This window comes from Bombina bombina, chromosome 2 (assembly GCF_027579735.1).
Source record: "Bombina bombina isolate aBomBom1 chromosome 2, aBomBom1.pri, whole genome shotgun sequence".
NCBI classification, from domain to species: Eukaryota; Metazoa; Chordata; class Amphibia; order Anura; family Bombinatoridae; genus Bombina; species Bombina bombina.
The window spans coordinates 1,139,557,823-1,139,571,396 of NC_069500.1; the positions used below are offsets into that span (position 1 = coordinate 1,139,557,823).

A 13,574-nucleotide genomic window follows, 5' to 3' on the forward strand; every position below is an offset into this window, starting at 1 on the left:
GAAGCGTTGGGCAGCAATGTTTAAATATATATGTATATCAATATATACATATTTATGTATGATACAAAAGAGTGTTTAGGGGGCGCCTTTGGTATCACAGTGTTACTAAAGTGTCAATAATAACCAATACTGATTAATATATTATAAGAATTTTGAATAGATCTAGATATGTCTATCCTTAATAACAGAATATACTATATGCTATATATCCAATGTTTTACAAAAAGCTATTCAGAGAGTAATATGTATGTAAGCGACTATGATAAATAGATGAATATTAAATGGCACAGGTATAGCTATGCTGGTATGGCTGATATAGTAATCATAAATGGTATAATCCACAGGATAAAATATAAATGAAATATACAATATGATATATATAGAGGATTAAGTTCACAATGTAAGTAAATAAATAAAAAGTCTCTGGTGGTCGCAGAGTATCGATGGAGACAGCAATCTGTGATGATCCAGGCCAGGATCCAGGAACAACAGTCTAAAAGAACAAGAAGAAACAGATGCGCCACATGGCCCAATATTGTTTGATCCAAAATAATCTTGTTTGTATGTAGCAATTACACTCATATGTGTTAAAGCACCTCAGTTGGTGCTGTATGAGCAGTCTGGGATCTATAACAGTCACCCAGAAGACCGACCTCCTGAGATTATTATAGGGTCTGTAGTAGAGAAACATAAAAGACACAAAGTGCCAATATGGCCTAGTACTGTTTAGCCAAAGGTATATATAAAATTACTTTATTAAAATATTGAAAACCACAAGCGACGCGTTTCTCAGCCAGTGGCTGTTTCATCAGGCTTAATCTGATGAAACAGCCACTGGCTGAGAAATGCGTCGCTTGTGGTTTTCAATATTTTAATAAAGTAATTTTATTACCTTTTTAAACACTTGCTGCCTCTATCTGGACTATCTTTGAACACTTTTTGGGCCTCCCGATTTGTTTGGAGGTCTGGACTTTCCTGATTGCCTTGGAACTAAGTCTGTTGGGTGACTGAATTGATCCCAGCCTGCTCTATTAGCATCAATGGAGATACTACAACAAATGTGAGTGCAAACCTTTACACCTGTCTGCATATACCTTTGGCTAAACAGTACTAGGCCATATTGGCACTTTGTGTCTTTTATATTTCTCTACTACAGACACTATACCAATCTCAGGAGGTCAGTCTTCTGGGTGACTGTTATAGATCCCAGACTGCTCATACAGCACCAACTGAGGTTAACACATGTCAGTGTAATTGCTACATACAAACAAGATTATTTTGGATCAAACAATATTGGGCCATGTGGCACATCTGTTTCTTCTTGTTCTTGATATTTATGTATGAGTTTATATGTGTATATACACATATTAACACATAAATATATATGTATATAAGCATATACATATATATTTACAGTTGTAACACAGTATCCATAGACTGCAATGTAAAAGCACTTTTCAGTGCTGTGGGTTTTTTTAACACCCCACATCCCCTTACTTTAAACTCGTATAACTGCTTTGTGTAGTTATTTAAAAAAATATATATATATTTTAATAAAGGAACCTTACACTTTATTTTGGGGGCAATTGTGGGACCATTTGATCTCTGGTTAATGAATTTGAGCGCAAAGTGCTACTGTGAGCTCGCGGTAGCATTAACCAGCCACTTGTAATGGCTGGTTATTTAACGTGCACCCGTAAATGAGCAAATGTGCCCATTTAAGAGCTCACGTTAAATTAGCACTCAATTGTTCATCAAAAAGGGCTCTAGCCCTTTTTGATGAACAATTTTCATATATAACAATGGAACCACATAGAAAATAATCTTGTTTTTAAACTCTTTTAGCCCTACATTGTGCCTACATTGTGTTATTTGGTTTACAAGATTATACAGAAAATAGACTTCTCTAATATTTGTCTCACGTAAAAATATTCAAAATAAATTAGATGTAAATATGTTTTTAATGTGTTTACTAACTAAATTAAGTTATATTTTTTTTCATTTTACTATAGCACAATAATTATTAGTTTGTTTTGGAGGTTTCTGTGGACACATATCTGCCCATTTAAGTTCATTTTAATTAAGTTATGTTATTATAATTTGTTCACTTGCATCAAAAATGAAGCTTAAAGGGATAGTCTATTTAAAATTAAACTTTCATGATTCAGATAGAGCATGCAATTTTAAGCAACTTTCTAATTTACTCCTATTATCAATTTTTCTTCGTTCTCCCTAAAACAATGCATTCAGCCATAACTGAAAAAATTCTAGATCTCATTAACCAGGAGTTTGACAGCATTTCCATGTTTACATTTTTAATTGAAACATTATTCAGCACCCGAGTCAATTACTTTATTACTTGAGGTATCTTAGCTCTTGTATTTTTTTTATTTCATAATGACATCATACTGAATTATATAATTTGTTGTTCTTAGACAAAGGTGAATTATGTTAGTAACAAACACTCTGCAAATGATCTAGAGATTTCCTTGAGTTTAAAGTATTTTAATACCACATCTTGATCTCCTACTTCTCAGTTTAATATGGAATGCTTGTATAAACTATACAGTCTTAATACAAACCAGAGCTTCAGTGCTCCAAAAAGAGTTGCAGAAGAAAAAAAAAAATCTCCAAACTAGAAGAAATAAGATGAATGTGGTACTTCATTATCAGTGTATATATATATATATTTATATATATTTGTTTGTCTGTATATATAGTACTCCCTAGACTTTCACTCAAGCATCAAAATTACTTACAACTCATAATATGAGCACAATAAAAAGAAATGGTATTGATTTAACTTGAGCAATATTAGTGCACAATAGAGATATTATTTTTGTTCTCCACTTGTTTAGTCATTTTTTTAATGAATGATGAAAGTTCAAATCATACTTTAAAAACATGCAACTGTAATATGATCAGCCAGTTGTTCAATGGAGTACTTAAAGGGATACTGAAGCCAATTTTTTTCTTTCATGATTCAGATAGAGTATACAATTTTAACCCATTCACTACCGGGATTTTCAGAGAAAAACGCCCAAAATACCGGAGAATTTTAAACATTTTTGTTATCACTCCATTTAAAGTAGACAACCCAATGTATTGACTTAGGCCCATTTTGGTATATTTTATACCACCATTTCACAGCCAAATGTGATCAAATAATTTTTGTAAATTTTTTTTTCACAAACTTTGGGTTTCTCGCTTTATTTACATAATGCTTGTGCAATCATGGCACAAATGGTTGTAAAAGTTTCTCTAAGATCCCCTTTGTTCACAAATAGCAGACATATATGGCTTTGCCATTGCTCTTTGGTATTTACAAGGTCGCTAATTGCAACTGTGCACCACACTTCTATTATTCCCAATAGTGAAGGGGTTAATTAGGTAGCTTAAAAGGTTAATTTTAGCTTTAGCTTTCCAACCCCTGATCCCTCCCAAACAGCTCTCTTCCCTCCCACAACCCCAACTGGTCACCCCATCAGTATGAAAATATTAGTCTTTTTTTTAAATAAAATATGTTGTATTTTATTTTGATGTTTTCCACAGTGTATGATCCACCCTTACCCCCCAACCTCCCTGATCCACCCCCCAAAACAGATCTCTAAACCTCCCCCCTCTAACTATTAGCCTCCATTTTTTGTTTTGTTTTAAAATATTTTTTTTCTTATATATTTTCTTATTTTCTGTAGCATAGTGTCCCCCCTTCCCGCGATCATTAGTTAGACCTCACACTCCCAAAACCCTTTCCTGTAGTGTAGCTGCCTTATACCTTTATTTTTTTTCCGCATCGTAGGGACCTCCAACTCTCTCCCTTCCCCCTCCACTGCTGGGCCACCCTCCCGCCCACATCTCCCGCCGGCACCAACAGAAGATCATTACAGATGGTGACACACACAGTGTCACCATCTATAACGATCATGCATCTGCCCTCATATGGAACCACCGATCATGCTGCAGTTCCATATGCGGCAGATGCCTGGAGCTTCAGGAATTCCAGCTTTCGGCTGTAACTTAACAGCCGAGGCTGCTGGAGCTTCCTGAAGCTAAGACCTCTATATACGTCTTGCGGTACGATAGTCAAAGTAAAGCAAGATATATATATATATATATATATATATAACGTAGCAGAGATGTGCACCCTCACCTTGAAAACATCCACCAGGGTGCTAGTAGATAATTGTAAATAGCATTAAAGAAAACTTGCACTCACTAGATTTTTAAACAGATTTTACTGACACAGTCACAGTAAAATCTGTTTAAAAATCCAGTGAGTGTAAGTTTTCTTTTATGATATATATATATATATACAACTTTTTTTTAAAGCTTTTATTTATATCAAACACGAAATACAGAAATGTAAAATAATAATTACCAAATAGTTAAAAAGTTTTTATGCCATAGCGGCATTCATAGTCAAATTATACAATACAGGAATTCCCACCACGCAGGGCGTACAGTTAAATACTACATCACAGATAAAAAAAAACTTCTCAGTTATTCCACATTTGGTTTAGCACAGTGGCGTATTTAGGATTTGTGCTACCCTAGGCACTCAGAATTCTGCTCAAGAGTTACAAATAAAAACTGACAGCAGTGCATCTACCATACATACAATATATTAGCCCACCTCACAGAAGCTGCAGATCATGAGAGACTTTTCTCTGATTGCAGCCACAGCCTCCCCACCATCACGCACTGCTCAAGCTTTAAACAGCAAGCCGACTCTAGTCTAGAATCATATGTAAGACAGGACCCACCCCTGAAGCGTGCAGCACTGCACTGGTTATGTTTGCAATCTCAAATTAACAATCAGAAAATAGCACATATCGATTATATTTTTTTGGCTGCTCATTCAGCTGCTCATCCATACTACCCCCTGCAGCTCCTGCCCCCCTTCAGTCCTCAGTGCAGTTGCATCGTCTACACTGTGCCACTGGCAATATGTCACCCCCTGATTGAGTTGTGGCAAGCTGATCCATATCTGCAGAGGCCCACCGGGCACTAATAAAGGGACTGACATACAAGTAAAGTGAGTGCTGCAGTGCCTCCCAGCAACCCCAGCTCATTGTTTTCCTCTACGGTTGATTAATTCGAGCCCCCTATGCTGCTGCTCTTCACAGAGCCTCCAGAAAGTGCCGCCCTCTCCAACGTGCCTTGTCGGCCTAGGCCATAATATGCCCCTGGTTAAGCAACACTAAATTTAAACTGAAAAAATAATTGTGACAAATCAAACCTTCTCAATGTCACAATAGAGGGGTGTGGGCATGAAGGAGTTAATGGCACACAGCTCTGGTTCCCTTAACCTTGCAACTCTACAAAAGGAACTTAAAAGGGACACCACATTAACTCCCAAATCCTATCCACACTGCTCTAACAATTTCTGCCACCACCAAAACTTCTAACTTAAAGGGGCATTTTGGGAACCCCCAAAAACTCACACAATTTAACAATTAGGTAACGTGCCTTTCAACAGAGTGTGAATTCAGATATTAGAGCCCAAAAGACAGAATGAGATTTTCTATGTTTAATAACAAAAATATCAATACAGCTTACACAGTACGAAATTATAAAGACATTAAAAATAACATACAATTACACAGTTACAATTCTTACAAATAATAGAAACACAATAACTTACTTATTACCAAATTCCTTTAGATACGTGGAGAACTGCTGTTCATGATGTTAGTGGCTTTGGTCCCAGGGCATTTCTACCCAAAAGTCTTTCTGTTACATACTTAAACTAAACTTTCTTTGTCTTGTCAAAGACACCGCCCTGGTTATAATTTACAACGAGTTCAGTGAATGCAAACACGTTTTAGCTCCAAGTTGGGGAGGAGCTTTTTGCATTCCTACACACAGTTACACAAAGAACACTTTACCTCAGACCTGTAACAGGCTAAGGAGGGGGAAGGAGGGGGGGTCTCAGCTTACAGCTTTTGAGAAAACAGATTTCACACAAAGGAAATGCAATTCCCATTAACCCTTTCCAGGCTGAGACCACAATACCACCTCTGCCGGTTAGCCAATCCAGGTCTCAACTACTCCACATAATTGTATCATGACAATAATATACATTTTTTATTTATAACTTCATATCCAATTCAATAGTTTATCTTATTTAGAACCCAAGAAAAGGAAAGAAAAACTAAAAACAAAAACAAAAAATAAATAAATAACAAAAAGATAAATAAAAAAAAATAAGATCATTAAATATGAAATTTCTCTCCTCTCAAATGCCGCCCAGCCCCCCCCCCCCGCTCCACTCTAATCTTTTATGGGAAAGAATTTAATTAATTACTAAATTCCTAATAACACAATTTCAAAAGTCCGAAAAGGATAGATCAAATAATCTATTTCCACTACAGGGAATATTTTAATAAATGATGCCCATTTTTTTTTTAAAAATAGAACTATATCATGTCCTGAGTTCATGTCTGTTTCAAGTTGTCAAGTTTTATTAAATATTTTTTAATTCCTAAGGTGTTAGAATCAGCTCTGTCTTTCCACTTTTTAAAAATTTAATTTCTAACTGCTAAAAGGACAGTTTTTAGGATTTTTTATGCTCAGGGGTTTTGACTTTCCCCTTCAAGAAGAATTATCTTCCTTAGTGAGAAATCAACAGAAGTTATCTTCAATTTATTTAAAATTCAGTATTCAACCCTTAACCACATTTGTCTGATCTTAGGGCATGCCCATATCATATGTACTAAGTCAGGTGCCAGGAGGGAACATTTAGGAAATAAATTCAATTTAGAGTTATGGCACTTTTGCCCTTTTTGTGGTGTATAGTATGTTTGATTTAAGAGTTTTATATGCTACTCTCTCCAGGTAACAGAAAGTGTTGTTTGTATTGGCACTAAAAGGGATCTGTTTATACGACCTGCATCTATATCACAGTCAAAGATTAGAATTTCCCATTTGTATGCTATACGTTCCTTGAGACCAACAAGTTATACCAAGGTAAAATTGTCAGAGCTCCATTTTTAGCCAGTATAATCCAACTATCAAGTTTTCCCCATGACCAAGACCATCCAAACTCAGAGACTAATCTAAAATAATAATGTCTTATTTGCAAATAGGCAAAGAAATCTTTATTGTCAAGATTAAATTCCTGTTTTAGAGATTCAAAATATTTATTATAATGGACATTTATATCTAAAAATTGTGCCATAAAGACCAAGACTAGATTTTGCCATTTGTGGAAAACTAGTGCTTGTGTCCCACCATGGAACTCTGGGTTGCCTAGAATTGTTTGGTTTTTGGGGATATTACGGTTAAATTTTAATAAAGTTCCCAGCTTTCTCCATGCCTGGATTATGAATTAATTGGTTTTAAATTGATTCACCTGTTTAGAGACAGATCCCGGAATGCAATGAATAAGAGCAGTTGGTAAAAATGGATAAATCATGTTTGCTTCTAAGATATTATTTGTAAAATAATCCATTTCAAGATCCAATCAATCACTACTCAACTCAGGAAAACGAAATTGTACATTTTCAAATCTGGTAGTGCTAGGCTACCAAATTGCCTAGGTAAACAGAGTTTATTAATTGAGATTCTATGTCTTTTATTCTGCCATATGAAATATCTAAGCACAGTGTTTAGTTGTTTGATATCCTTACTTTTCAGTAAAACGGGAACATTTTGTAGAACATATAAAGCTTTTGGGAGTAAAACCATTTTAAAAAATGCAATTCAGCCTGACAATGAAATTGGTAAATGTTGCCAATTCCTCATGTCTTCCCTAATCCTATCCAAGATGGGAGGAATATTAAGATTATACCAATTTTGTGGCTGAGAGGAGATATTTATTCTAAGATATTTAAATTAATTGGTTACTGTTCTAAATGGGGTATCCATTGGGAAGTCCTTACATTTTCTAATCCAAAGTAATTCAGATTTAGAGGTGTTAATCTTATATTCTTAAAATGTACCAAAGGATCCTACCACTGAGAGAAGTCTTAATATTAATCCTAGTATTGGATATATAAAGCTAAATATCATCTGCGTATAGCGCAATTTTTAACTATTTGGTGCCTACCCTTATCCCTTCTATTTGCTGTCTAATCATTATAGCTAGGGGTTCAATTGAGATGTCAAATAATAATGGGGAGAATGCACACCCCTGCCGTGTTCCTCTTTATAGAGTTAATAAGGAGGATTCCATGTTATTGACTATCAGCCTGGTATAAGAGTTATTATATAGATTTTCAACTAAATTTAAGAAGTTTTTTTTAAAAGCCAAAACGTGATAGTGATGTTAGCAGATGATCATAATGAATCGAGTCAAAGGCTTTTTCCGCATCTATCGCAATAATCGCTAGGTCAGGATAAGCTATCTCACTACTCTCCTCTTTGTTTTTAAAATAATCAATGGTTAAAAAAACCTCCCATATCTTGGCCACCGAGTTCTGTTTAAACAAAAATCCTGCCTGTTCTTTATGGATAATATCACCTAATACCGATTGTAGCCTTTTTGCTAAAATAGATGTGAATATTTTGTAGTCAGAATTAAGGAGCACAATAGGTCTATAGGATTCTTTTTTTTAGGGTCTTTACCTGGTTTGGTAATGCGTATAGGCCAGGGGACTTATCTGATTGTAAAAACTGAATAATCTGGGTAAGCTCTTCCTCTGTAATAGGAGAAATATTTTTTGTTAAAACCTCAGTATCAGGTATGTAATTTTTTTTTTTAATTCTTCTTTATTTATTTTATTTGAACCTTTGAATGTGTATAAGTCTTTGTAATAATTTGAGAATATCTCCAGCATTTCAAAGGGAGTACTAACTAGCTTATCTTCAACCTTTAGAGTTTCAATCAAAGAGGATATTTTAAAAATTTTGACTAAATTAGCTAGTAATTGTCCGGCCATGTTGCCATGCCTATAAAATTAAGCCTGCATTCTTAATTCTTTTTGAGTTGTTGTATATAACAATAAAGTATATCTTTCCTTTTTAACCCTAGTATATTTAGACCAGGTTATTGGAGTTGGTTGTTGTAAATTTCTGTTATATGCATTAATCAGGGAATTTAAGACTCCTTTCTCTCTAGCTCGACTTTGTTTCCTTATTTTCACTGTGTAAGCTGTAATGTCACCCCTAAGAACCACCTTTGCAGCTTCCCAATATATTGATGGTTTGTCAACAGAACCTTGTTTCAAGCAAATATATTCCCTTAGCCTATCATTCTGTTAGGGTACCTGTGAATAGCATTAAATAAACTACATATGCATTAAATACATTTTGATATTGATGTCAGCTAAGATCTCCCTTGACATGAGTTGTGTGGGCTATAACCAAAATAGACCAAACCCCCTTCTTCTTGGTTACACAGGAGAGAACAAAGGATTTAGACCTTTGTATAGATAAGACCGATGGGCCACTTCAAAGTAAATTTTAGCATTATGGAGCCCTCAGGTGTATATGCCCATATATGATTTTCCTGCCCAGGATGGGTAATAAAACATACAGATCATATTAAATATATATATATATATATATATATATATATATATATATATATATATATATATATAATACTATATTGAACAAATATCTGCTGTATTGAATGATTAGCTACATTAATACATTTAAAATATGCTCCAAAAATCTCAGAATAAAAGCTCTGTTTCTTTTATTGCAGGCATCGGATTAAACAGAGAATTCCCAATGTGAAGAGATATACATGCAATAAGTTACTACATGTATGGGAATTACTTTGTGATATGATACCAGAGATATACTCATGTTTGATCTCAAATTATACATTTTTAATTATATTAAATGGGATATATATATTGACAAGATAAGTTTATTAATACAAGAAATTATAGTATATTGAATAAAATTTTAAGGTGAAACTAGTATGACAGCCAAACAAGTTGACTGTTTAAAACATATGCCCAACCAAATAGCCTATGAGATCTTCAGATCCTAGAGCGAATCAAGGACAAGCACCGTGGGGCGTATTAAAAAAAAAAGGTTCACTAATGATTAGCATAGAAAGGGGTGGGGTGTATCACGTGATATAACCTCATGCAAGAGGAAGGAAAAGGGTCTTTACTGCTGAATTTTGACTGACCAACTGTTGCCTTGGAATCGAGTCTCTATAAAGCAAATCTGGGCCTAACATTCATACATACTGCAAAAATACCTCTCTTAATTTATGAAGTGAACTGGACTTATTTTAAAAAACCGAACTTCAATTTGGTGTATCTGGTAACGTATAAAAGGTTGTTTCATACTTTTATATTTTAATCAAAGGTATTTTGATTAAAATATAAAATTGAGAGCTTGAGATTGAGAGCTTGCATTGTGTGGCGGTTTAGGGCTCAGGTTTTGGAAGAGACCTTGACGTGGTACCTGGGCTTATCCCATTTGGCCAGATGCGGTAACTAACTCTTCCAGTTTTTCTTTTAATCTTAACTGAGAGCTTGTAAGTGAGTGCTGGATTTTCTCTGTGTTCTATATATATATTGGCTTGAGAAAGGGCAAAGCCCGAAACGTTGCCTATGTATTTTTGCTTGAAATAAATCACAAAGAAAGTTACTTGGAGTGCTGCAGATTTTTTTTTCTATTATATATATATATATATATATATATATATATATATGTTTGTATTTATGAATAAATATAACATATTCCGCTATGTAAAGAACACTCACTGTAGGGTGAAATATTAATATTTTCATGTTGGGTTAGCACACATGAGAATAATGGGAATGTGAGTTAAATGTTAGTTTTTTCCCACTTTTTTCCTCGATTGATTTCTATAGGGGAATAGGTTATTGTGCACAGGAAATTGTAAGTTTGGCTTTTTACGTGTGTCGGGTTAACACGCAAGTGAAAACAGTTTACTTTCAACTCATAATACCAGCGCAGCCTGATACAAGCAAAAAGCTTACTTCTAGCACAGTTAACGCTTGAGCGGGAGAGTTAAATAGCAATCCACTTGTAATCTGGCCTTAAATGAGCTAGTGGTTGTAACTGTGAGTGAATGGGCAACAGCAGGCAAGCAAATTTTATTATGGGACTCCACACACAGTGATTCAAGACAGCTCTTCCCCTTACGTTCAAAGATTAGCTTTGTTAGTGGTTGTGAGCTGGGACAGAGAACAAATGATCAGGAGCTAGTGCAGCTGCCAGTAACTAAGCAGTTAAGGGCAGACAGAGTGTGGGACCTTTCCATGGAGTGGGGGCCCTGTTCCTGTATGGGTGTCTGTTGCCTGGGTGGGGGACCCTGGAATGTGGGGTCTGCCCCTGGAGGTTTGAGACATTGTCCCTTGCGGTTTGGGGCCCCGTTCCTGGAGTTAGGGTTCCTATTTTGGGGGCAGAGCAGTAGGGTGAGGGAGGAGCATAGTAGCTGGGTGGGGAGGCAGTGGGGGCCCTTCTCTATTTTTTTTCCAGGGGCCCTGGCCCTTTAATGTGACCTATAAACTGTACAACTCAATTGAAAAAAAAAACCTGAAATCTTTTAGGGAAATAAAAATAAAAAAATAAAATAATATGGTTGCATAAGTGTGAACACCCTTAAACTTATTACAGCCCTCAGTCTTTTTGGGTATGATTTTTTCAGCATGGCACATCTTGACTTGGCAAGATTTGCCCACTCTTCTTTGCAAAAACACTCTAAATCTGTCAGAATGTGAGGGCATCTCCTGTCCACAGACCTCTTCAGATCACCCCACAGATTTTGAATTGGATTCAGGTCTGGGCTCTGGCTGGGCCATCCCAAAACTTTAATCTTCTTCTGGTGAAGCCATTCCTTTATTGATTTGGATGTATGCTTTGGGTCGTTGTCATGCTGAAAGATAAAGTTCCTCTTCATGTTCAGCTTTCTAGCAGAAGCCTGAAGGTTTTGTGCCAATATTGTCTGGTATTTGGAACTGTTCATTATTTCCTCTACCTTGACTAAGGCCCCAGTTCCAGCTGAAGAAAAACAGCCCCAAAGCATGATGCTGACACCACCATGCTTCACTGTGGATATGGTGTTCTTTTGGTGATATGCAGTGTTGTTTTTGCGCCAAACATATCTTTTGGAATTATGGCCAAAAAGTTCAACTTTGGTTTCATCAGACCAGAACACCTTTTGCAACATGTTTGTGGGAAACTTTATATGTGTTTTTGCAAAATTTAGCCGGGCTTGGATGTATTTTTTTGTAAGAAAAGGCTTCCGTCTTGCCACTCTACCCCATAGCGCAGACAAATGAAGAATACGGGCAATTGTTGTCACATGTACCACACAGCCAGTACTTGCCAGATATTCCTGAAGCTCATTTAATGTTGCTGTAGGCCTCTTGGCAGCCTCCCAGACCAGTTTTCTTCTTGTATTTTCATAAATTTTGGAGAGACATCCAGTTCTTGGAAATATCACTGTTGCACCATATTTTCTTCACTTGATGATGACTGTCTTCACTGTGTTCCATGGTATATCTAATGCCTTGGAAATTATTTTGTACCCTTCTCCTGACTGAGACCTTTTAGCAATGAGATCCCTCTGATGCTTTAGAAGCTCTCTGCGGACCATGGCCATGGAAAGACCTACTAGAACAGCTGAACTTTATTTGGGGTTAATCAGAGGCACTTTAAATGATGACAGGTGTGTACTGACTCCTATTTAACATGATTTTGAATGTGATTGCTTAATTCTGAACACAGCTACATCCCCAGTTATAAAAGGGTGTTTCACACTTATGCAACCACATTATTTGAGTTTTTTATTTTTATTTCCCTTTACCTAAAAGATTTCAGTTTGTTTTACAATTGAGTTGTACAGTTTATAGGTCACATTAAAGGTGGAAAAAGTTCTAAAATGATATATCTTTGTCTAATTTTTTTACATCACAGAAACCTGACATTTTAACGGGGGTGTGTAGACTTTTTATATCCACTTGTATATCGATTTCAGGTGAGATTGTAAAAAAACATGAATCAAAGTGCACTTTATTTTTAGTGATAAACAATATGAGAATGAGCGATCACATTGACTTTACATCCACTTTAAAGAACATGTTAAGAGTGATTTATATCCTCCAACTCCAAAGTGGCAGAGAGTGACAGTAATAATTAGCAGCCGGATGACAAATGTTTTTTACATAGTGGAATCTGCTATCATAATGAAAAACAAATATCTGTTTAATTTTCACTAAACAAATATTCAAATGAATGCATCAACTAAATTTAATGAAAAATTTAGACATGCTGATGAAATTTGTCAGTATTAATTTGTTTTCTTTAAATTACCTTTAGAGGTTAAAATATTTACCTCTAGAGTGCTGGAGAGCAGCACTAATCTTGACCCTTCTTCGTAGAGTCCTGTGCCACGCTAACAGGAGGATTACCACGGTGGATTCCAGGGCCAGCATTAAAGGAGAAGGTCCTTTTGTGCAGGCCCTGGGATCTTCCATGCTTAGACTCCTATTAGCGTGGCTCAGACTCTAAGAAGGGTCGGGATAAGCGCAACTTTCCAGTGCGCTAGAGGTAAGTATAATGCAACTGGTAGACTTTTTCAACTGTTGCAATGGAACATTTAATGAAAATGAATGTAAATGTTTCACAAATATTCA

General features: G+C 35.7%; 1 protein-coding gene across 1 annotated transcript in view; it reads right to left on the reverse strand.

Annotated features, from left to right (window-relative positions):
* The window catches only part of SPOCK3 (SPARC (osteonectin), cwcv and kazal like domains proteoglycan 3), a 672,113-nt gene that overhangs the window by 309,545 nt on the left and 348,994 nt on the right, over positions 1 to 13,574 (reverse strand). The window lies entirely within an intron of this gene.